Source organism: Agelaius tricolor, unplaced genomic scaffold (genome assembly GCF_023055355.1).
Source record: "Agelaius tricolor isolate 1412-34295 unplaced genomic scaffold, bAgeTri1.0.p SCAF_12, whole genome shotgun sequence".
Classification (NCBI taxonomy): Eukaryota; Metazoa; Chordata; class Aves; order Passeriformes; family Icteridae; genus Agelaius; species Agelaius tricolor.
This window is the reverse complement of record NW_027269272.1, coordinates 6,807,868-6,831,783: the sequence shown is the minus strand read 5'-3', so window position 1 is coordinate 6,831,783 and position 23,916 is coordinate 6,807,868. Positions and strand designations below refer to the sequence as shown.

The 23,916-nt window shown below is 43.6% G+C and overlaps 1 protein-coding gene across 3 annotated transcripts in view; it reads left to right on the top strand.

Moving 5' to 3' along the window:
* The window catches only part of MAP3K13 (mitogen-activated protein kinase kinase kinase 13), a 69,174-nt gene that overhangs the window by 3,777 nt on the left and 41,481 nt on the right, over positions 1-23,916 (top strand). For 2 of the 3 annotated variants that reach the window (XM_071437329.1, XM_071437335.1), the window contains exons 2-3: positions 4,915-5,029; positions 22,293-22,438. The gene's annotated coding sequence lies outside the window, so the exon portion shown is untranslated. The remainder of the gene's footprint in view (positions 1-4,914; positions 5,030-22,292; positions 22,439-23,916) is intronic. The other variant, XM_071437330.1, reaches the window with a different exon arrangement.

Genomic DNA, 23,916 nt, shown 5'->3' with positions numbered 1-23,916 from the left:
TTTATAAGAGGTGGTAGCCATCTTAGATTTTATTTGCTTGTGGGGAACAGGAATTTCAAGCTAATCAGAAGGTTTTAGTAAAGAAAGAACATCCAGTCATCTATGGTGCTTTAGCTAAAGGAATTTTGCTGTCCTTTAATAGTAAAATATTTTGAGCTGTTTATACCTGGGGGAATAAGTTATTTTATATCTGTGGTAAGTCTGTTTTCTGTCAGAATCTGCTTCTAGGAAGATTTTCCTCCGGTGTTATTGGAAGAAGGTTGTGTATGTCAAATGCCAACTTTGTTTACTATAAACTGAGGTTTCGATGGAGGAAGCATTTTGGATGCAGGATTGGATTGATGACTCCTGCTTTTTAACTTGATATTTTTGAAACCATTTCCTTAAGTGTGATGGGTGTGAACTGAAGAACTTGCAGAGCAAAAGGTGGCTCGAGTTTTTAGCATTCCTGTCAAGTTGGTGCACTTTGTGAATGCAGTGTAGCAGTGTGACTCACTGTCAGGTGTGTGTCACGGATGTGTGCCTGTCTGCTGGGACTGAGGTCAAGGTTTAGGCTGAGCTCCAGATGGTGGCCAGAGGATTACTTTGAGAGCTAATTACAAGGCTTCTTTGTGTAAGTCTGAATAGTTACATCACAAAGATATTCTTTAATGATTCATCAGGCAGTTTAGTGGGGAAATATCCCACACGTTTTTAACTTTCTGTTGAGATGTGTTTTGCCCTTAGCCTGCCTGGCTCGTGTTGAATGTATCCCAGCACTTGCAGGCTGTTTTAATGGGCATTCATTGCTGACTCTGCCAGTGGGATCTCTGGCATCTCTGAACTCTGGATGTCTCTTTCTCTCTGCATGTGTGGCCTACATTTCTTCTCACATCCACCTCCGGAACAGGCGAGCTGCAGTGGTGTGGGCTGTGAGCAAAGGCCTCTGCCTCTGGTTTATTCAGGCATGGCCTCCCTTGAGTGAGCAGAGGCTATTTTTGAAATTCCCTCGGGGAGAAGGTGGTCAGGAATCCAACCTTGGAGCTGAGCAGAGGGGAGTGCAGCAGTGTCAGCTTTGGTCACTGTGCTGGGTCAGCTGCTGCTGGTGGTTCTGTCACAGAAGATCCTGTCTCCTGCAGAAGGGTGGTAGCGAGGTCACCCGACAGCAAAATGCTGAGAAAATATTCATTTGACTCCATTGGTTTGTTGCTGTTGCCAGGAAACACCTTGTCCACATTTCAGAGACTTGTGAGTTTTGGTTGCTTCTATCTTAGCTCAATAGATTTGCCCTACAACTCATGGATAGAGGGCATTGTCTCCAGCATCCTCCAGATCAGTGTGCCAGCCTGTCTTGTGAGGTTCCATTGTCACTCTTAGCTGGTGCCACTACAGTTGTGACCTCTGGCCTGTGGCAGGATGGCTCAGTGCTGAGGGGGATGAAATTTCCTTGCAATGTTATCCTTCCCTGTGTCTGGGCTACTCAGGTATCCCTCAAAGAGGAGTTTCCCACTGATGCTGTGTATCCAGTGCTGCTGCTATTGCCGTCAGGTCAGCCTGACACCTCCTTGTTGGTGGAGGAAAGAGGATGCTGGGCTCTCATGGTGGTGGTGCCGTGGACCTCAGCAGGTGGCAGATGGATGGCTGTTTCAATTTCAATTTCATTTCAAATTTCTACCTGTTTTCCTTACAACCTGGACACTAAAGTTCACCATGTTGCTTGGCAGCATTGGGACACCACTTTGGGAATAAGAATGTTTAGCAGTTGCTTTAGCTGTAGGGTTGCTGGAAGGACTCCTGTCCCTGGGCACAGGTCAGTGTGTCATACACCTGACACAGAGCACTGTGACCTCCCTGGTTCCCTTACAAACAGAGCTCTTCTTTAATGGGTTATTTACATTCCCCAAGGCACAGTGTCCTGTAGTTTCAATGTTTGTGTCTGTCTGTACTGGGAGGAAATGCTGCTGCTGGTTAACTGATTTAGTGTGTTCTCGTGGGTAAAGGTTCCTCCTGCAGCCTGGTGGGCAGAGCAAGGGTGCTGGCTGTAAGCTATAAGTATTATTTTTGGGTTCTGTCATCCATTGCATGTTCCTGCAGGCAGGAGCTCTCTGGGCAGAGATAATCCAAACTGTTGATGTGCTCTGTGCAGTGCAGTCAAGTTGAGGAGCTCAGTGGGCTGACCAAATGGGCGGTTGACACAGCACATACCGGTGTGGAAGCCTCCTAGTGCTCAGAGCCTTAGGGAATGTTGGCACAGTCATTTTTCCCTGTGTCTAGGCCCAGAATGTACCATCTGCAACAGAAAGTCATCATGATGTCTCTTGAGAGGTAAAAGGATTTGTATGTGTTTTCCTTTGCTATGTCAGGGAATAGCTGACCTTGGGGCCAGCTATGAGCTGGCTGCTTTTCTGTGTTTCTGAACACACTGAAGCAGCAAAGATCAGTCCCCAGAATGCATGTGAGATTTAGTCAGGACCCTTTTCAGAACCCAGACTACCTTAAAGTCCCTCTTTGCCTTAATTTCCCAAATAATTCAGTTCTCCTTTAAAAAAATCTAAACCTAAGCTCTGGCTTCCTGGTTCATGGAGTGGGAGGCTATTGTGTGCCTGACCTCAAACTGGCTGCTGCTCAAGATTCTGCAACATGTGATGCCTGGTGTTGCATCAGGTGATGGATGTGGGATTTTGTTGATCCCTCTTGGCCAAGGCATCCTTGAACCTTCTATTTTGAGAGGCCCATATGGTTGCAGGACTGAAGGAAACACAAACTTTAGTGCTGCATCCCATGTGCTGGTTCTGGGAAGCTGTTGACAATTACAAGAGCCCTCGCTTCTGCAGACTGTCACTGGAACCAGGAAAGGTGGAGGGAAAGAACCTGCTCAGCCTCTTTGAGCTCAGTGAGCTCAGTGTTTTCTTTGGAGGTCACTTCATACTCCTTCATTTCCCTTCTTCCCTTATAAATCATGCTTTTTCCAAGGTTGTTCCCCAAGATTTCATTTCCCTCTTTTTGCTGAAACCTCACATCTCCAAGAAGGTGGTGCTAGACCACACTTATTTTTCCATAACTAGAGGATTAAATCTTCCAGACATTCTTTGAAGCCACTGAGAGAGCAAGGCTATTGCCAGTCACCTGGAGGTACATGAGGGATTCTTAGGGGCTTGTTTATTCTCTGTGTGATGAGTGATACTTCTTGTCCTCCTTTCTCTGAGGCTAACTCAGATTATACTGATAGCATTAGTGAAGAACGATTCCAAGTCTGATGTCACTTTACAGCAAAACCTTGGAGGTTTGTTGAGACACTCACCAGACACTGGGACTTTGCAGAGTAACCCAGGAATGAAACTGCATTTTGTGGAGCAAAATGTACTGAGAGTGGTGTGAGGGACTGATGCTTGTGTTGGAGAGGGCTGAAAGAAGGAGCTCCAAGCAAAGCTCTACACACACCTGCATGTGTGGAGTCACCTGAAGTGCAGGAGAGCAGTTTTTTAAGCACTTTTCTTTAATCCCTGTTGTCTGTATGACACTCTGCTCTTCCCTTTGCAGTTCTTCCAGCAGCAAGTTGACAAGGACTGTGAATTTGGGATATGTGTCAAACCTCTAAACCTGTGAGCTTGCAAAGAGGCACGGGACTTGTCCTGCTGATATTCCCAAAAGGAGAAAAACCCTTGGGGATACTTTGCATCTCCAGCAGTGAAGTGTGAAAGTGGAAATGGACAGTAGATACTGAACTGTAATTATTGGGAAGCAGGAGTCTTTTCTAGGCTAGTGGGAGCATTCAGAGGGTGACCTGAGTAATCTGGAAGAGTTGAAGGGTTTCAGTGCCCTAAGTAACTTTGTGACTCTTTGACAGATGCTTCCAAAAGGAACAAAATTGATAACGGGAACTTCAGGATGCGCCACGCTGAAATTTTATCTGCCTAAGTAGCTGCTAGTCCAATTCCATTAATGTTTGCATATTTAATAAACTTCTAATGTGGGATTTTAATGAGTTGGCAGTTATCTCTGAACACCCAGCAGCAGCAGCAGTCTCAGAGTTTAGGTGGCTCTCAAATGGAGATTTCTCTCACTTAGAAGGCATGTGGCCTTTCCTTGGGCAGTCAGCACTTGGCAGGCTCTGGAATACTTTGATTTGGTTTGTACTGATGTACATCAACAGTGAATTTTTAATTTGGATGGAGCCCTAGGGTTAAGTTTTTGGGGGAGGCATCTTTTTAGAAAGCCAGATTTAAGAGAAGTGACCTTGCTTAATCTCATAACACACCATTTAGCTACTTGGGCTGTTTCTTGCTAGTGATCTAATTATTTTGGCTGTGAAATGGGACTGCCAGGGAAATTGCTTCTAACGTGGCATTTACTCATTTACACTCCCAGTGCTTTTGCTTTGCCTTTTCAGCCCAATTTTGCAAACATATGTCCAACTCCTTCTAGTCCCAAGCAGGGTAAGAAGTGCCCTGGTTGTGCTGCACAGTTGGACCCAAGTGTCTGTGGTGAGGAGAAGGAAGGTAATCTGTTATTGAGGGAATTGTAGCAAAATTCAGCAGAGCAGTTCAGTGCTTATGCTTTGGAGAAAAACCTGAGTGTAGTAAATATATGTCAGTATGTCAAATGTAGCAGGCAAGCTGAAAAGGGACTTTTGATAATGCAGTGTAATTCTCAGTTCTGGCACCAGCAGGACTTTAAATAAGTCCCTTGCCCATTCCCAGTCTTCAGGATGAATTCTCAGCATGCTACTGTGAATGGTAGATGTGTAAGCTGTGAGGGTGGCAAGGGTGAGGAAATAATTCCTTACAGCCTCCTTTAAGATAAAACAGCATTAATTCAGTGACTGGATCATCAGATGGGTTTCAGGTGACCTTTCAGTGGGCTTGGTAAAAAGCAGGGAAAATGTAGTGTTTATCTGAGCTGTAGTTTAAATTGAAGTTCTTTTTATATCTCCAGAACACCATTTTGGGAGGAACAGCAAAGAGAGTTAAGGACAAAAACTGATGGACCATTACATCTTCCGAAATGAGCCTTTTCACGCTTTCCTACTGGAAAATAACATGTCCTGAAGGTGAGTAGGTTTTGTATGTGACAGATGAGCTGCCTGATGTCTTGGGCCTTGACCAAAGGCAGATCCACCCTCATTCCAGCTTGGCCTGACACTGCCTCTCTGGGCTGGCACAGCCCATGGAAACTTGCTTCTGAAAATGTGTATTTTATCACCAGGAGAAACAGGGAGGAAGCAGGGAATATTTTCCATTAATGAATTATCATTGATTCAGAAGCCTTTGAAAAAGCTGGAGTGCTTAGTGAAAGAGGTGTGAGCCATTGGGAACACAGATATTTTCTGGTGAGTGGAAAAAAATGTAGGCGTTTTATTTGCAGCATGAGAAAGTTAAGCTTGTAATACAAACTTTGGTTTAGTTTGGCAAGGATATTAAATTACATAAGGCATTTTCAAGTTTTGTTCCAGTCGTACCTCAAATGATATTTTCAGTGTTCAGAAGAGCTGAAGGAGAGTGCTTGCTATCAAAGATGATAAAGTAATTTCCCCAAAGTAAAGAACATAATGCTTGAATGAAATTAAATCAGAATTGTATTTTGTAGAGTTTGTGATATCTTTTATGTTATTTTTGTACTCAGCCCCTTAGGGCTGTAGGCAGTGACCGTACAGTTTTGTTTTAAAATCCTGTAGTAGCAGAAATCAAAATGGGAAATGTTACATAAGTCCTGCACTCAACATTGAAATAAAACCAGCATTTCTGAGACAGTTAAGGTTTAAAATATCTTGGTTTCGACTTTTCTCTCACTGTCATAAATAACATAAAAAGAAGCCATGAGTTATGTAGGTCTAAGTTTGCCTACTGAGCAGCATTAATTCTTATTTTTTTTAATTAGGCTAATAAATTTGCCTTTTTGATGGCTACTTTGTTAATAATTTTTTTCCTGTTTTTTGGCATGAGCCAACTAGCAGCTCTGAACTCAAAGCCAATAGTGGAGTGTAAAGGGTGAAGAATAGGTGGTTGTCAGTTGTCATTCTGCCTGCACAGAAATTGCTTGAAAACGTTCAGCGCTGGTGTCACAGGCCTTTTATACATAAATGCTTTTCCATGGGAGGTAAAAATCCCAGTAGAAGTTCAGCCTAGAGTGAATTCTTCATGTGCTTTTATAGATTTGAAGCTCATTAGCCATGTGAGTTCCTTGAACATTTGTATACTTGGTAGGAGGAGAGCCTCTCAGGAATGTAGGACTTGACAGGTACAAGAGGATGCAATGTCAGGGATTTTACTTGTTGAGGAAGAAAAGTCTTGTAGCTGGAGAGAAAAATACTGTTCACGTTCATTGGTGCTCTTTGGTGTCTGGAATGATCTGCACAGTTCTGCATAAAAGGATGGAAACCTGAAAGCCCCAAAGCAAAAGGTGTGACTGAGTTCTAAAAGCTCTCTTGTCTTTCCTAAGTGCCTGTGTTTTCCAAGTGTCCTCTTCAGACGTTATCTATGAACCTTTTGCCAAAAAGCCTGTAAAGGTAGGAATCTCACTGGGAAATATTTTTCTGGTGTAGTCTGTGTTTTGATGTTGTGTGGATGAGCAGAAATACTTCTTCTGCCTCTTGCTTTCTCCTTTCCCAGTCTGTAAAAGGTGCAACTTTACTCTGTGGAGAAAAATTGTGCAACAGAGTGAAGAGTGAAAAGAGGATATTTTTTGCTGTTCTAAGGCTTCTTTGTTCTCAGAGGTCAGGAGGAGCTGAGCTCCAGTGATTTCATACACTCTCCTATTACCTGTTCTCATGCTGGCCAGAAGCCTAAAGGGACAGATCCTCCTCTGGATGAGTCATTAAGTAAATACCAGGCTGTTCTGGTATTCCTGCTCTGAGTACTTGTTCTTATTTCTTGTGTGTTGTTTACTCGCTGTTTTCGTGGCTGCTATCACAACCCCAGCAGATTCTGTCAGCACAGGGACTTCTCACGGTGTGCAGCTGGGGAGAGGCACCTGCACTGGAGCCAGGAGCTGTTCCAGCCTTGTTCATGGAGGGGTTTTCAACAGTAACTGGGAAATACTTGGAGATATTTCCAGTAAAACAGTTCTGGTTCTTGGCTCTTGATCAGAGGCACCTTGCCAGGTGGCCTGTGGGCTGGATGTGGTGCCTGCTCTGGCTCCATCCCTCCTGCAGGACAGGGCATGGGAAGGAAGTGCATCCCATGGGGGCACTGGAGCACACAGTGTTCTGAGCTGGCACTGGAGCCTTCAGCAGCTTGTTCCTGCTGGGCTGCTGCAGGGAGGGCTGCAGCTCTGTGAGCTGTGCTCCTCCAGCAGCTGCTGCAGGGTGATTGTTGAATCCTAGAACCATGAAATGGTTTGTGTTGGAAGGGTCCTCAAAGCTCAGTCACTAGATCAGGTTGCTCAGGGCCCCATCCAGCCTGACCTTGAACAATTCCAGGGGTATGGAGGCCACAGCCTCTCTGGGTAACATGGTGCATCTCCTGGAGGAGATTTGCAGCTTCTGTGGGGACAGGGACAGGGTGCTTCAAGTGTTTGTGCTCACTGGGAAGCTCTACTAGCAAGGGACAAGGGCATGTTATTCACTGGCCCACCCATGCACCGTAAGAGTGACTTGCAGTGTGCACACTTTCTGATATTGGATAACTCCTGGGTTTTGTCTGGAGCCTGGATTTGTGCCTGTTTTTCTTGTGGAGATTTGCCTGTAACAGGCTTCTATCCTAACTATAAAACCTTGAATAGGTGTAGAGGTCCTTGGCAGGATAGCTCCTTGCCTGTCTGCCCCAGTATGTCATCACTAATGGCCTTATGGGATTTGAAAATGCCTTGGTGTTTGTGGATGAAATTCTTTTCTCATTAGGACAAAAATATGCCATCAATTTAACCTGCATCTTGACAAAATATGGACAGTTTGAACCTGAGGCAAAAACTGGATGATGCTGCCCAGCCAGAATCAGTTACCATCCTTATTTTCTCTGAGAGAGAGAATGTTTACAGTGCTGCCTGGCTGGGACTGTTCTGGAGGAGCTGACCAGGCCATTGGAGGTCAGAGCTGTGAGGCAGAGCTGCATCAACTTCTATTTACATCTTTATTTTACTGATGCTTCCTTCAGGGCTTTGCTTATTCCCTTCTGCCAAGGGAAGCCCTCCCAGCCACCTCCAAAGACACTTAAGTAAGTCCAGCTCATGGTGTGGTTCTCTCTGTTTCCTGGGGATCCCAAGGGTTCCACATGATAAATGCAAGCCCAGTAGGTGCTGCTGAGCTGTGGCACAAGCAGTGTGAGCAGCCTGAGACACACCAAGTGTGCTGTAGGAAGACCCATAAGATTCATCCCCACATTGAATTTACAGCCAGTGTTACAGCAGTGGATTTGACAGCTTGGCTGCTGGATGTACGTGGCCTTTCTGGGGTGTTTCAGCTGCTGTGCTGGAACCATTTGTTTTGCTTTAACTGGATGTGGAATATCAGCACTGTGGCCTGATGGATTCCCTTAATGGCACAATGTACAGTCAGCATCAGCCTAGGGTGAGCTGTTTGCCCACTGCACTGTAATTAACTTGCCCTGAACAAAACTTCAGGAATTCCTGGTCTGGGACCTTTCTGTGCCAGGAGATGTCTGCAGCCCAGTTTAGTTAGAAAGTGTCAAGACTAAAACCACTGCACATCTTTCTTTTATTAAGATCTGCTGTTAAGAAAATAATTTTTGCTGAGCAGAGAACTTTACTCTGACATTTAATGAAGGGAATAAACTGTAAAAACCTGTAATCACATTGGAGGGAAAAGAAGCCATTGTTTCAGATTCCCATGGTGGTTTTTCTAGCTGCCTGAGTAAAACAATTCTCTTTTCAAGATATATTTTTCCTACATGTAAATATTGTGTGGATGCATTTAAAAATGTTTGATCATGTTCTGGTCATGTGTAACTTTTGGCTACTGATTAGTAGATACAGGTGCAGCAATAAAGAAACTGTAAATTTGCCAGGTAGCATTGCCTGTCGGCAGGTCCCTTTATCAAATAAGATTATATTGTTTCTCAAGCACATTGCACTTGCCATCTTGAAGCAGAATTACATTTCTGTTAAAATAATGTTTGCTCAGAGCTTCCAGGTAAAGGAGAATTCAGCATTACTGATAAGGACCACAATCCACTTTTATTTAATTCATTAACCACTTGGCTTGGTCTCCATTCTCTGGTGCCTGAGTGTTGCATATCCTGCTGTTTTGCAGTAGCTGTGTTTAGAAAGCTGCTCAGTTTTTTGTATTCTGGTGTCTGTTACCACATTTTTTTGCACTGAAATTCTAACCACTGTCTTTGAGGTGATGCATCTTTTAAAATCTTTACTTTAAACTCTGGTTTTCTCTTTTTTGGTTCGCACAACAATGATAAAAGCAACCAAGTTTATGCTGGGGTCAATTTGATTGTAATAAATCCCTTCTCTCCTGCCTTAAGCCCCAATGCAAATGAAGAAAGCAGGATTTACTGTCTGTTCTTCATGCCTTTTTGTCCAGTGGAGAAGAAAATTAAGCTATTTTGACCTTTCTTTGACACTTGCAGTCAGCAAAGATGAGGGCAAAGGCTTTGTAAAAGTAAATGAAGTTGGTATTGTTTTCTTCTAAAATAGTTATTAATGCACTCTAGTGTGCTCCAGTTAAAGTCCCAGCCTATGAAGGCAAGTGCAGGCAATCTCAGCTGCTATTCCATCCACCTTCAAGGGTTTGTCCATCTGTGAAGAGCCCTGTGGCAGAGGTTTGAGGTGCTGGCTCTCAGTGGGTACCACACACCTTTGGTGAGCTCTGTCCTGCCTTTCTCCTGGCATTGCTGGTACTGCCAGAGCATCCCTGGGTGGAGCCTGGGCAGGGCTGGCTGAAATCAGGGGCTTTGCCACTGGTACATGACATGGAGCAGAAAAAGGACTCATAATAACTGAATGGTTTCACAGAATCCCACAATGGTTTGGGCTGGAAGGGACTTTAAAAATCATCTCATTCCATCCCCTGCCATGGACAGGGATGCCTTCCACTAACCCAGCTTGCTCCAAGCCTTGTCCATCCTGGCCTTGGACACTTCTAGGGATGGGGCAGCCTGGGCCAGGGCCTCCTCACCCTCACAGGGAAGGATTCCTTCCTAACATCCGATCTAAATCTCTCATATTTTAGTTTAAAACCCTTTCCCTTGCCCTGGCATTCTCCATTACAGCTGTAACTTAGGAGGGGAAAGAGTGTGCATAGTTTGCCACCCAAAACCTGATTGTGTGCTGCTACTTTGTATTTTTCTGTTGAGCTTGGAAAATGGAACTGTGTTCTCTGAAATGGTTATGCTCTGTTCTGAGAGGGAAGGTAAGAAGGGGAAAACTTAATGTTTGCTTGACAGAATGTTGAAACAGAAGCAGAGGATGTTGTATCTCAGCCCAGGTAATTTCAGGTCTAACAGAACTCCTGCTTACACTTTGTATTCCTGCTTCTCTGTTGTGTATTTTGTACACAGCTGTGCTTGCACTGGCTGCCTTATCTCAGAGGTGATTACACTGTTATCTTTATTTGCTCTGCCCTGTGCTGATACCAGCCCTCAGCCAGCCCTCTCTGTGTCCAGCTCCAGCATGGGCACAGTGGAGGCTGCAAAATGAGCTGGTGCTTAATGCCTTGCTCGTGGATGGGAGAGTGTTAATTGGGAAACTGGACAGATAACTTGGTGGTGAATTCAAACAGTGCCTGCTTCTCTCAGGCACAGAGTGCAGGAAATGGAAACCAGCCCTGATTTTTTCCTGATAGAAGAGTTTCCAAACAGGTTCTGTGTCTCCAAGTAAAGGCTTTTCTGGATGAATGTCTCTAGAAAGTCATAATACATTTATGTAGTGTGCTGTCTCTTGCAGTTAAAATGATTGGCAGTTTTTGGGAAGTGCCATCTGAAAAATGCAAGGGATTTGCTTTCTCCTAGTACAGTACAGAAAATTTCCTTTTTCTGTTTCCCCACCAGAAATGGCACAGCTCTGTAATGGAGTAAGGTGTAGGTCACTGCAGTTTGCATTTTGCTTTACTCTGAAAAGAGCTCATCCCTTCAGAGGTGCTCTTGGTGTTCCAAAACTGCTGCTGCCATCAGCCAAACCAAGTTTGTAATTACATTGCTGTGAAAAATGGACTTTTGCAGAAATTAATTTGCATCACTTAAAGAAATTAATGGTGCCAGTATTGGACATCAGGTGATACAGAGTAAAGGTCAGAGTTTGAGATGAGTGCACCTAAAAATTCCTCTCCTTTGGCTTGGGTAGCTGAATGTGATAGTTGAGATTAAAACAGGCCAAGGGAGCCATTGTGTAGCCAGCTTTTGAAAGCCAGCCCTTTCAGCTCCATGCCTAAACTTCTGGATGCAATTATACATTTCATTCATGTGTAATATTACTGAAGTTTCTGTTCTTAAGTCTGATAAATGCTTTTGCATCTTGCTTAAAAGGATGGGCAAAAAATCCATCTTGCATAAGGAATAGCTCTGTTTTAAGGCTGGATAGAAATTTAGCTTACTGTGAGCTCTTGGGATGAATACTGTTAAGTGAGTTTTTCTGAATTGTCTTAATACTAAAGGATTTTTATACAACAAGTTCATATATTTGAATTTTTACATATATATATATGTGTGTGTATGTGTATATATATGTGGCTAGAGATGTGTCCAGTAAAAATGGGCAATTTGATTAAAGCAGGAACTTAAGGAAGCGTTAGAATGGTTGCCTGGGGCTTCAGTATGATTTTGCAGTGCTCTGGATGGTTAATACAGAATAGACTATCTGCTAGGACAGAGAAGCCCAGAATAATTTTCCTTGTCCCAGTTAAGTCAAGAACTATTAGAGCAGTGGAAATAAGGTTTCAACAAGAGGGGAAGAAAGGGTGAGGGACATGTCAGCTCTCAGTCTTGGTGGTTCGAGGGGAGAGTTACAGCATTTGGAATGGAAGAAGGGTGAGTAGCAGTTACCAGTGAAAATAGACTGATGTTGCATGTAAGTGCAATAGGAATGATTTTCATTCTTTCTGGGGCTTTTTTAAAAAAAACAACAACAAAAAAATTCAAGCTAGATGAATATTTGCAGTAAGACATGGAGGTCAAAGTAATATGGGATTTCCTTTGACCTGCATGTTTGTCAGGAAAGGCTTTTTCTCTGCTTTCAAGCCTGATGTTTGAGCCATTTTGAGTCATTTCTCTCCAACCAAGTCCCACCAAACAGTGCTACACTGGCCATGCAGGAGTTTGACCCTCATCCCATGGCTTTGCTTCCCTGGTGCTGGAAGCAGGGGAGCAGCTCAGAGGCTCCAGTAAATCATCTTCACTGTCCAGCTCATACTTAAATGTTTGGAGGAATGCCATCAAGTATTTTCTAAATGTACCTTTCCCTCCTTTTCCTAAGGTATATTTTTCTCCTGTCATGTCTTGAGCTGTTGGATTGTGACACTGCAGTAGAAGTAACATTTCTGAGCAGCATATTGAAGGACCAGGACCTTGACAGGGATTGTGTGAGAGGAATCTTTAACCTTCTCTCTGCAGCACCCGGTGCTGGTTCACTGGAACTACTCAGGAAGCAGAATTTCTAGTCTCATTTGGAAGTGCAAGGGTAACAAGACAACTGGGAGGAATGAGAAGGTGTTGTGGTGTTAGCCAACAGCCCCATGTGCAGCTGTGAGGGCTGTGTGCCCAGGAGCCACAACCAGGCACCTTTATTTTTTCTGGCTGATAGTCTTCTAGCCTAGGAGACCATCAATAAGGGACCTGTGAGAAGAAATTAGCTCCTTGCTAAAGGAGAAGATGTTCTGCTCTGCTCTTCTTTGCAAGGAGCTAACTCAGCATTGTGCTTGAGGATTGATCTTCAGGACTAATTTCTGATAGTGCTTTATCTTTATTCTCCTATCAGCAATCTGGCTTCAGAACCCTCCATACCTCATTCCATTATTCCCTTGGCCAAGGGAGTGTTGAATGCAATACTCCTGAGCAGTTCATTTGATTGTTCTGTCTCTGGGGTGACCACAAGAGGATGGACCAGTGTGTTCAGGCTTCCAGGAGGTACTGCAGGGCCTGGAGAACATCCTTCTGCCCATTCTGAACTCCTGATGTGTCTGGAGCAAGAGAAACTCTTCTCACACTTGGGTAAAAATACAGTCCCTTCCCTTGGTCTCCCTGGTTGGTATTTTGCAACATCAGGGTTAGTTTCTGTGGTTTTCAGGTTAAAATACATATGCTCCTGTGTAGCTGAGATTCATTATCTGTACAACACATTTACTTTTAAATTACTGAGAGCAACGAGCCTGTGTCTGCAGTGCCTCCCTCCCATGGAGCACACGGGAAGGAAAAAGTTTGATCAACCTGTTTGTTATAGAGGAAAGGCAAACCCACAGGGGAGGCAGAAGGGACCATTAGGTGTTCTTTTCTTCTCTGCAAGCTCTTCTCATGTGCTAAAGGAAATTGTTCTTCTTGTCATCTCAGATGATTATATTCACAAAATCCCACCCCGAAATATCATCCCTGTATTAGACACTGACCAGCTCCAGTCAGAATCTTATTTTGTGCCTTTATTTTGATTACCTTTGTTACCTCAGGCACTTGGCAGGAGCAAAAAGCCTCATCATTCTGATTGCTTCAGTTTCCCAAGATGTCTTTAGAGAGAAAATGTTTCCTGAGCTTTGTTGCAACCTCTTAAGTAGAATTTGGTCTTTCTGGGAATCATGTGAGATCAAGTGATTGCCTGGAGCAAGAGAAGGTACTGAAGCTGCAATAGCAAAGACCTTGATATCAAAGGCCACCTGCTACTGCTCTCCACCTCTTCAGCCTTAAATTACCAGGTTATAAATTCATCCTGTGTTCCTACAGAATGGCTGGCAGGTACTCAGCAGGTGAGCTGGGCTGTTTCTCAGGGAACAGTTCACATTTGTATCCCAGCCAGAAATTTCCTCCTGCATAAACTTTTGTCTAGTCTTCACAAGATGTACTGAGTTGTCTTTTGGCCTTCTTCCTGTGTGCTCCTTTTAATATTTTCTTGGTTTTCCTGGTGTCAGTCAACAAATCCATGTCAGCGTGTAGCTTTGACCTTCAGGTTTGCAGCCCAGCTTGCACAGACACCTGGTAGGGGTAGAAAATACTGTCCCACAGTAAAAGTCTAATAGTTGTCTGTTTTTTCCCAAATCTTGGTTTATTGATCAACTTGTGTAAAGAATTTCTTATGGAAAACTTAAATGAACTCCTGAACATTTTCTAGAAGAAGAAAATGGAGAAAAATTTCTTACAGTCTATATTGATGTGACTGAACTACACATACACACAGAGCATTGATTAACCTGAGTCTTCTGCTCACAGTGTGTATTTTCTTTGCTGTGCTCAGTCAGAAATGCATTTCTAGCAAGCTGAGGAATGTATTGTATTTATGGAATGAACTGTGTTGTAATCCTCATGGAAAAATCTCTGCTAGGACCACTGTGATCCATCTCTGATGGTCTGGTCACATACCCTTGTGGCCTTGCCTCACCTTGGATCTACAGCATAAAGGACACAGCATCTTTTCCATCATTTTGCTTATAAGCAGATTTTGTAGTTTAGTTTAGTGTAGCTCTTCTAAAATGTTTTCATGTAGTGGCCCCATCAGTGCTGTGGAGGCTCATGTATTGCAGTATATTAATGTGGCATTATTTTTTCCTTTGGTTTGTTTTGTCTGCTGTTTGGCACAAGAGAGACTTCCCCATGTCCCCCTGCTGCCAGCAATTACAGACAGGTGCCAGTCCCCAGTGGGAATGCACATTTCCAGCCAATATTTACAGCTGGTTCTGTCCTGGAGGGATGGAGCTGCTGCTGTCAGTGGAGGTGAGGGAAGTTTCCTTTTGGCTCTCCAGTGAGAAGCAAGATGTAAAATGCAGCTCTGGTGATGGCTGGAAGAGGGTTTTGGTGGTTTTTTTAATGGCTCAAGCTATTTAGTGTTCCTGTTCTTTCCTCTGAGGCAGAGGGTCCTGGTTGGGGGGTAGCTGTGTCATCTTGGTCCTGGTAAGGAGGGAGCCTCCCTGGCACAAAGCATGACTGGCTGAGTCTCCTGAGCTGTTCTGTGAGTTGGTCCTAGAGCTGATTCCCTGGAGTGTTCTCCCTTCTGCAGCCTTGGTACCATACCAGGGGGAGGTCACCAGTGTTTGGTAAGAGATGGAGCTGCTTCCCCTACTCAGTGCCATCTACCTTGTATATTCAGAGTGAGTTTCTCAGAAGAAAAAACGACATGGTTTTGTCACAAGAGATTGCAGTTACAGTGGAATTGTATCATAATGTGTCAGTGTAAGTGTTTAATGCTTTCTGTCATTTGAGTAGCAGTGCACACCAGCATTTTCCTTGTCATCTGTATCTTTTTAGTGTTGGACTTAGCTTCTTTCTCCAGAGGCCTGCAAAGGTCATTGTTTTGCAAGGAGAAATGCCATGACATCAGCTTTTGGGAAGCTGAAAATCCAGAGCAGCCAGCAGTGACAATTGAGGCCCTGCTTTATCAGAGGTGATACCATCCTGTGTCAGGTGTGTGTGGAGGAGTCCAGGGTGCTGTCCTGGCATTGCAAAGTTTTCCCCAGCAGCTAAATGCAGTGAAAAAGAGACTTCTGATGTGTCTGTACCTGCAATGAGTACTTGTGTCCCTGGAGGTTAATCAGGGCTGTGCTGTGGGTTTCTGTTTCCTCCTGATTTTTTTCACAAGCAGAAAACTACTTGTTGGAGTCACATCTCACTGTCACCTCCTCCCAGCCTTGAGGCGAATGCAAAAGATAAGAATTATAGTGTATATGTTTTTAAATCTGTGCTTTTAAAAGAGAAAATCTGTACTCCTGGATAACCTTCACTTGTAGTGTGGATGTTTTCCAGAGGCTGGACAAATTTCAGCAGCATTTGTTGTGCACTGTTCCTACCTTACCAGTGTGTGCAGCTGGATGAGTCTCTCCTACTGGGATGAGGAAGACTAAGCCAAAGGGTTTCCTGCTCTCATTCTGAGCTTGTCCAGACAGTTCTTGGGCATAGCTGGCTTTGGGATAAGTGACATAATTCCAATAAAACAGTTATGCTGCTGGGGTAAAATCTAGGTCTAAGTGAACCTTTGTGCTTGGTTTTAGTGAAGCCACATTTCTCTTTAGGATTGCAGACTGGGAGGAAGAGTAGATATGCTGGTGGAGGCAGCAGAGGAGTTGTCTGAATTTCAGCAAGTGGCCATAGATGTAGGGAAAAGAATGAAGTTTGAGATGAGAAAGATTTAAGGAGGGAAAGGAAATAGCCTTCTAAGGGAATGGCAGTCTAAGGGAATCAAAGAGCAGGAAAGGGAAGAAGAATGGAGCTGGAGATCTCACAGGGGTCATGGAATGCATTAATGCATTTCTTTTTCGTATTCTTCTTGCATTTTAGGCAGGAAGAAACACTTATTAGCAACTTTTCTTCAGGATTTATCTAATTTCAGCTTACTGTTTTGAGTGGGATGGGAATAACTCAAGGAAGTGATGGGGAAAGAATGATCCTTACTGATAAATTTAATTTGTGAGGAAAGGAGCACAGGGAGAAAGTCAGTCCTTGTAGGGACAGTTTTGCAAGAGGAACAGTTCCAGGTGGGTCCTTTTTCTGCTCCTAGGGCTCTGGGGATCCATTTTCTCCTGTGTTTCCACGTGCATCTTCCTTCTGTGGTTCTCCAGTTTCACAGTGTTCTTAGCAGGCAGCATGATGCCTTTTATCAGTGATCTGCAGCCCTGGCTGCTGCCTCAGGTGTGGTGCAGTAGCTCTTGTTATCCTCTGCACTGGGCTGGGCTGGCAGAGCTGTGAGATTGAGGGCTGGGAGCACTCCAGAGCTCCCTGTGTGCTGTTCACCCTGGTGCTGCTGCCCTGAGCAGAGAGAAGGAAGGGAGCTGAGTGTGACTGGCTTGTGCAGCTCTGTCTGTAGTGTCAGGTATGAAAATCTCCCTGGTGCTTTTCTTCTATTTTATTTTATACTTATGTTCTCACCGTGTGTCATCTAGAAATCAAAGCAGGAGTGTGCAGTTCAGCAACAGCAGCAAAACTGTGCTTACTACTTATCTGCTGCTTTGCTCAAATTAAACATTTATGGGGCCAGAGTCTCCTCACTGCTCCATCTCAAATCTTTCAGCCTCCTACACTATGATGATTTTTCTCTTTGCATTTTGACACAGCTCCTCTAAGAATTACAGTGAAATCAAATTATTCTCCACTTGTCTCTCTCTCCATCTTTCCTTTGTGTCCCCAGTTTGCTTTTTTTCCCTTGACCATGACATATGGGGAGCAGCTGTTGGTAGAATCAATGTTTTTATTGAGGTTGAGTTGAGGTTCCCCCCAGTCTGATGGGCAGAGATGTGCTCTCAGTTGTTGGTACCTGTTTCTGTTCCCTGGCCTGTTCCAAGGTGGTGTGATTGTGTAGGAGCTCCTCACTGCTGGAAGCAGGGAATAACCCAATGCTGCAGCACATTGCCTGTTGATGCTCACGCTGTGTTGCTGACTTGGTCTCCATGGAGAGCAGTGGGATCCTTCCCAGGCCTGCATCTCATCTGCCCCTGCTTTGTGGCCTGGAGTCAAACCTGGGCAATAGTTCTGTTCCTTGGGCACGCTGGAGTGCAGATAACTTTTGCAAAAAAAGGGCCGTTCCTGAGCCTTGCCAGAGACTTTTACAGGACCCAGTGCTCAGTTTTCCCTTCCAGAGCATGGTCTACTTCTTTGATTTAAGTTTGCTAGCTTAAAGCAGTTCTGCATGGATGCTGAAAGCCCACGCTCCTAAAATAGATCGAGTAGAACGAGCACTTTAGTGCTGACTCCTCTTCAGGAGAGGAGAGGGAAGGTAACAATGAGCAGATGGCAGGTATTAGTCATATCACCTGATGTATCTGAGCACCTCAGACCCCATGGCACAAAGGTGCTGGGGGAACCTAGAGGGAAGGAATCCTCCCAGCAGACCAGGCTGGCTGTTGGAGTCTCACAGGATACAGGCAGAGTGACCTGAGAAAATGAGGGGACTTGCAGCCAGATGCTAACCTGAGGAAGGGATGTTCACAGAGAGCCCTGGCCAGAGCCTGGGCCTGCATTTATCTGCCCAGTTTTCCAAGCCATTCCCTCATGTATTTGACAAGCCCTCAGAGCATCACTCCTTGGGGCTCCCATGCTTTGTTCCCTCTGCACAAGGGGTAGAACAAAGGTCCAGGTACCTCAGAAATAACTGAATTCCCCAATTTCAGGATCAGCTGGAATGACATTATCCTAGCTTCTGCTCTAATAAATGCAGTGCAGAAGCTGCTTGATCTTTTCCTGTAGTATCTAAATTGCCAGTGTGCACCTTGCAGTCAAGCTGGGCTGGCCCAGCATCCCTTCCCTTCTCCAGGTCCTTGGTATCCACGTGTTGGCACTGGCCCAGCTGGCAGTGGGCTCCCAGGAGAGCCTGGGGATGTTCCCTCCTGCTGTGTGCAGCAGTGGCTTCTGGCAAACTTGACACCATGGAGCAAGTAGGGCACGGAGGTGCCTGCAGTGGAAGTGTTGCACTTCCAGCTGCCTGCTCTGGCTGCATTGTTTGTATTATCATTTACTTCCAACCCAGCCTGGCCAAAAGGCAGCTGTGGGCACAGTAGAGGGAAGGGAGGTCCAAATCTGGGCTCTTTTGACTCCCCTGTGCAGAGATGGGCTCGTCAGGAGTCACAGCATTGATATGCTCTCCCTGAAGAATGGCTTTTAAAAAGTTTTTTACCCCATTTGTTTTGGGTTTTTATTGTTTTAAATTTTCAACAGCAGAGGCTGAATGTGTGGTCTCCTCCTTTTTCTTGTCTTTTGTTTCAACTTTTTGGCAATAATTCCTAAAGAGCTGCTCTGCTGGAGTTACTGCCATCATTTTTCACCCTTGTGCTCAGCCCTCTGCAGAAACCAGGCACCCTGTGGGCCTCTGAATTACAAATCCCATTTTGGTGGCACCTTGCATCCTTGGGCTTCAGCTTCTGCCAAGCACCTCATGAATGTAGGAAGAGAGTAAAACTTCTGCTGTGATACATAAGGGGTTAAACTAAGCTCTGTTTATTCGTGTTGATGCATTAAATTGTGCCAGAGCATTTGAAAATGCAGCAGTGGACAGGGCAGCAGGCAGTAAACACCGTTAAATGACAATACTGTTCAATATTTGCTGTTAATTGAGAGAGGCAGCAGCTGCTGGTATGCAGCTTCAGCCAGGATGAATTAGTAATGAGTCTGTAACTGGGTGCTTTTTTTTTTCTGGTTTAAGGTTGCATCAGCCCTTTATAGTTCAGTAACATGATTGGGATAGAAATAAAAATCATAGCATGCCCTAAATTGAAGATTCTGTTTTGTTTTTGTTTTCCAGTGAGTTGTCATGGAGCTTGGTGTCAGTGATAAATTTGGCAGCAGTAATAAAACTGCTTTGTGTTTAAGGACCAAATTTAAAGATTTTGGTTAGCTTTTCCCACGTGGTAGCCAGTGGGAATGCAGCAGGCAGAGCAAGCTCCTCCTTTGAAACAAGGCACTTTTGTTGGGTTCTCAGATGTTTTCAGTTCAAACAGGAGTTTTGGTTCAAGTTTCTTTGCTGGCAGTGCTGCAGGACATGGGGTATGAGAGAGTTCTGTCCCTTGCTGCAGGAGGAGAGGGAGCACTAATTCAACACTTCCTTTGTCCTTCCCTTGCACTTCTGCCATGGTGTGTGTTGAGCTTAACCTTTCAAAACTTGCTGATAAGCTGTTATCAGCCAACAGTTAAAACAACAAACCTTTCCACCTTGCTGGGTTGGGATAGGGACTTCCCAAGGCTTCAGAGCCATGGTGTGGAACAGGAACATCATTAATCCAGAGCAGCCAGGCTGGGGGCAAAGTTTCCTCTCTGAAGAAAGCAGCCACAGCTGCTGCTTTCATGCTGTTTACGTAACCTGCCCTGTAAGTATTTATTTTGCACAAAACGCTTTATTTTGAGCTGTAGATGTTGTTGTGAAAGGTCAAAACTCTGTTCTAGTGGTTTTTAGCAGATCTGAAGTGGGGTACAGGAAATGAAATTCCAGCTCAGTGGAAAACAATGCCAACAGTCCTATTGATTTCAGCACAGCTCGGCTTTCATCACAAGTAGAAGAATTTCGAAGCAAATAATGTTGTGTTTGTTCAGTTTGTAAAACAAAAATCCATCTGCAGGGGTTTGCACTTGAATCCAAATACTTGGAATTCTGCTGGTATTTTGGCAGGATACTAGATTGAAAGAATTCTTTGGGTCCACAATGATTATGTTAAAGGAGAAAAAGAGAATTCAATCAGCAGGTTTGTTTGTGCCCCTGTTCCCAGTGGGGGTGGTTTCTGTATTGCACACCTTTGGCCTTTGGGTCTCTCCTGTTCACATTGGCAGTTTTTACACTGTCAGGAAGTGCTTTTATGCATCTTTAAGAGCTTGAGGCTGCCACACACCATGCTGGCTCCTGGACTGGATTATAGAGCCATGAAATCTTTCAGGTTGGATGTGGGAAGCAAGTGCTAAAAGCCAATCCAAGGCTATAAAAGGTGGTGGTAAATGGAACTGCAGGAAGAGCTGAAAGTCCTCCAGCCCCACAAGTCCCTTCCCATTTAGGCACTGACTATTCCCACCTTGGCTGCCAGTGATAAATGGTGATTTCAAACCTGTCCTTAAAACCTGTAATTTTTTTCCCATGTGAAATGCAGTAATTTATTCCAGTGGCATTTGGCCAACTTTGGGCATCTAGTGTCTCATGTTTTTTATGAACATCTCTCCAATTTTCTCTGCTGTCTCCTGTACATGTATATGATTTGTGTTTACAAGGATAAGGTATTCCAATATATTTTTTCCTATTTTGTGTGGTTTTGATTCTTTCAATCTTATTATTGCTTCATCTATAGTATTGCTTACAGTATTTGTTTTCTTAAGCAAGAAAATAAACCTTATACTTACATGTATCATTTCCTGTCTTAAAATAGTGGGAAAAATTATAATTACTAGCTTTTGAGGCTTTTTAGATTGATTTAATTGAACCATATAGTTTTCTTTTGAGTAAAGGCAAATATTTACATTTTTAATACATAAAGTATAAACTCTAAAGTTTGTCTAACAAAACTGTTAAGATACATGTATGTTTACTCTAGAGTTTATTTTGAAATTGTTCTGTAATTAAAATAGTTAATGCAGGCCTGATATGGGGCCACACAGGCTCCAAATTGGTACTTTCCTGTGCAAGAATATTGTTATATCATCATCCTCCTGTGAATGTAGCCTGACCCAGACCTCACAAGTTTTTCCTTATTGGGAATGTGGAATTACCTGTCCTGTTTTTGTGGCAAACCAGCAAAGATAAGGAGAGATATAAAATTAAATGACAGTGGTGACAAAACTTAGTATTTTTCTCAAATACAATTGCTCCTACTTCAGGAAAAAATTAGGAATGAGCTGAACTTCCCAAACATTGGGGGTGGCTTTGGGAGCAGCTGAATTATGGTGCAGAACATGAGGCAGGTGGTGCCACATGGATTTTTTTTGTCTAAAGTCTCTTAATTTTGGCAGGTCACTGTGCTGGTATTTCTAACCCTCTTCCTCAGTGTTGTAGTAGCTTGGTTGTGTTTGAAGGATGCTGAAGCATATGAGGGAAACCATATGTGTGGGTAGAGAGGAGCTCTTTAAAGACCAGGTAGTTTTGAGTTTGCATTAAAGGTCTGTAATTTCAAGGTGTTGGTTTATCTTTAATTTTATGTAGAACTGGGCTAAGTCCTGCATCCTGTTAAATTTGGGGAGAGAGGGGGCTGGGGTGGTGGAAAAAGTGCAGTGGGCTCAGGACTGGGAGTCTCAGTAGTTGTTGTCTCTCTCCTTGCATGGTTCTGGTAGTAACAGGAATAATGATATTTTGAGTTATATGTATGTAGGAGGACTGAAGTAAGTTATGCTTTTCCTAAAATTTGCTTAAAATTAGGAAAACAAATAGCTTGGAGTTTGAGTATAAAATTAGGTGTAAAATATCATTAATAGATTACCTTGATGTATGTTATTTTACAGGCTAATCCAATCCTGATGTAATTTTGTAACGTGGAAAGCTCTGAGCTCTTTTACTGGAGCTGCTTGCTTAATTTAGATTAAAATTGTACCATAAAAGGATTATAGAGTGTGTGCCTGTGCTAAGAAAGGATGTACTAAATATGCTGGGGTATTTTTCTACTCCCAGCTCCTTTTTGAAAGTGCATACTTAATTCTGGATGTTCTCTGCTGCCTTCGAATGTGCCACGTAACATCACGATGTGCTGTGGGGATGTGTTGCCTTGGTCCTGGGAGCATTTTTTCAATGCACTTCAGCAGGATTCTGAGCTTCCTTGTTCTTTCCAGAGAGAAGAATTCAGTGCTGGACTGTCCTAAACACTACCCATGGTGCAGCTTCCGAGGACAGCTTGATTTCTGTGACTTGAAGAGGAGGCACATGTGCAGTGAGCCAAGAGGACATGGGCTTCCAGTGCATCTGGAACAATGATCAGGTACCAGCAGTTGTTGATATTCAGATTGTAGTTACCAGTCAGAAACTCAAAGAGATATCAAATGATAATGTGCTCACTCCTGCAGTTGTCCTTAAATTCTAAATACACTTGCCTTTCTAAGGTAGGGATGAGCTGAGTTCACCTTCTTGTTTTATGTTGTGTCCAAAGCCATTTCCCTGCTGAACCTGCAGAGACCTGATGGGATCCAGCTCCCATGGGAGTAACAGGAAGGGATAAGTGCCAAAGGGGTTGGTGCATAGATGGAGGTGAAGTTAATGTTTACATTTTTCCAGTATAACTTGGAGTCTGAAAGCATTTGAATCTATTAATTTGGGTGTATTGATTTTGGGAAGGGACAGCTTTAGCACATTATTTTCCATTCTTATGAGTACTTTTTTATGGTATTTCCCTGGTGATTGGCTGGAGAATGCAGATTCTCAGAGGAATCAAGCCTGTTGTAGCTGCAGTAGAGACACCAGCAAAGTTCCAGAAAAGCAGAAATTCATTGTTTATTTTGGATATTGCCATTCCTAGGAATATATAATCTCTTGATTCTGTGTCATATGTGCAATTTTTATTTTAACTACATTTATCTTATGTATTAAAAATTAAGTGGTAAAACTTGTATGTTAGCAAACCACATATATCTGTCTATATGAAGAGCTGAAAAGGAGCTAATTCTATAAAAACTCTGTAAGCTTTGGGGAATTAAGTTCAGAAGAATATGTGAAAAATAGTTGCTTGTTTCTTTGTAGATGCTGCTTGAAAAATCATGTTTTCTTGTCTATAAAATTATTTAGAGTTTTCTTCACTTGGTGGCTGGGTATCTGTGTAATGCAAGAAAAAGTAGTTGTTTTACTCCAGGAGACTGAAAATGGGTTTGTTCTACACATCTTCTTTACGTTTGTGTGATCTTTCTTGTACAGAGATGCTTCATGCAGAGAAAGCTACAGATACATAATTTTAGGATGTGCCTGAGCCACCTCTGAGTGGGATTGCAGGAAGATGTGAGATGGAGCTACATTTTAGGATTTGTTTCCTAATATAAAAGCTGTCAATTTTTACCCATTCTGTGAGGAGTGGTGGGTGCTGTAGAGGCAGAGCATCCATATATTTAGATTCTGGCTGTCTCTTGTTACAAGCTATAATTAAGGTGAATTATTTTGCTGAAGAATTGAATTCTCCCTTGATTTGAACCTGGTTCCATCTCTGTGAAAGCAATTAGTTGCTTGAAGCACCCTGTCCTTGCTTCATCAGTGACAATTCATCAGTTGCTTCTAATTGATCTGATTCTTTGTGGTTAATAGGCAAGGCTCTCAATATGGGAGTGCTCTGTATGGCGGTGCTGAGTAGAGGAGGCTTGAGGATGGAAGGTCTGGCCCTAAGGGGCACTGTGACATTTATAGAGGACTGGAGGTTATAGAACACTCTGTGAAGCTCTGGAGGGTCCCAGGGTTAATGCTTCAGCTGATGTGCTT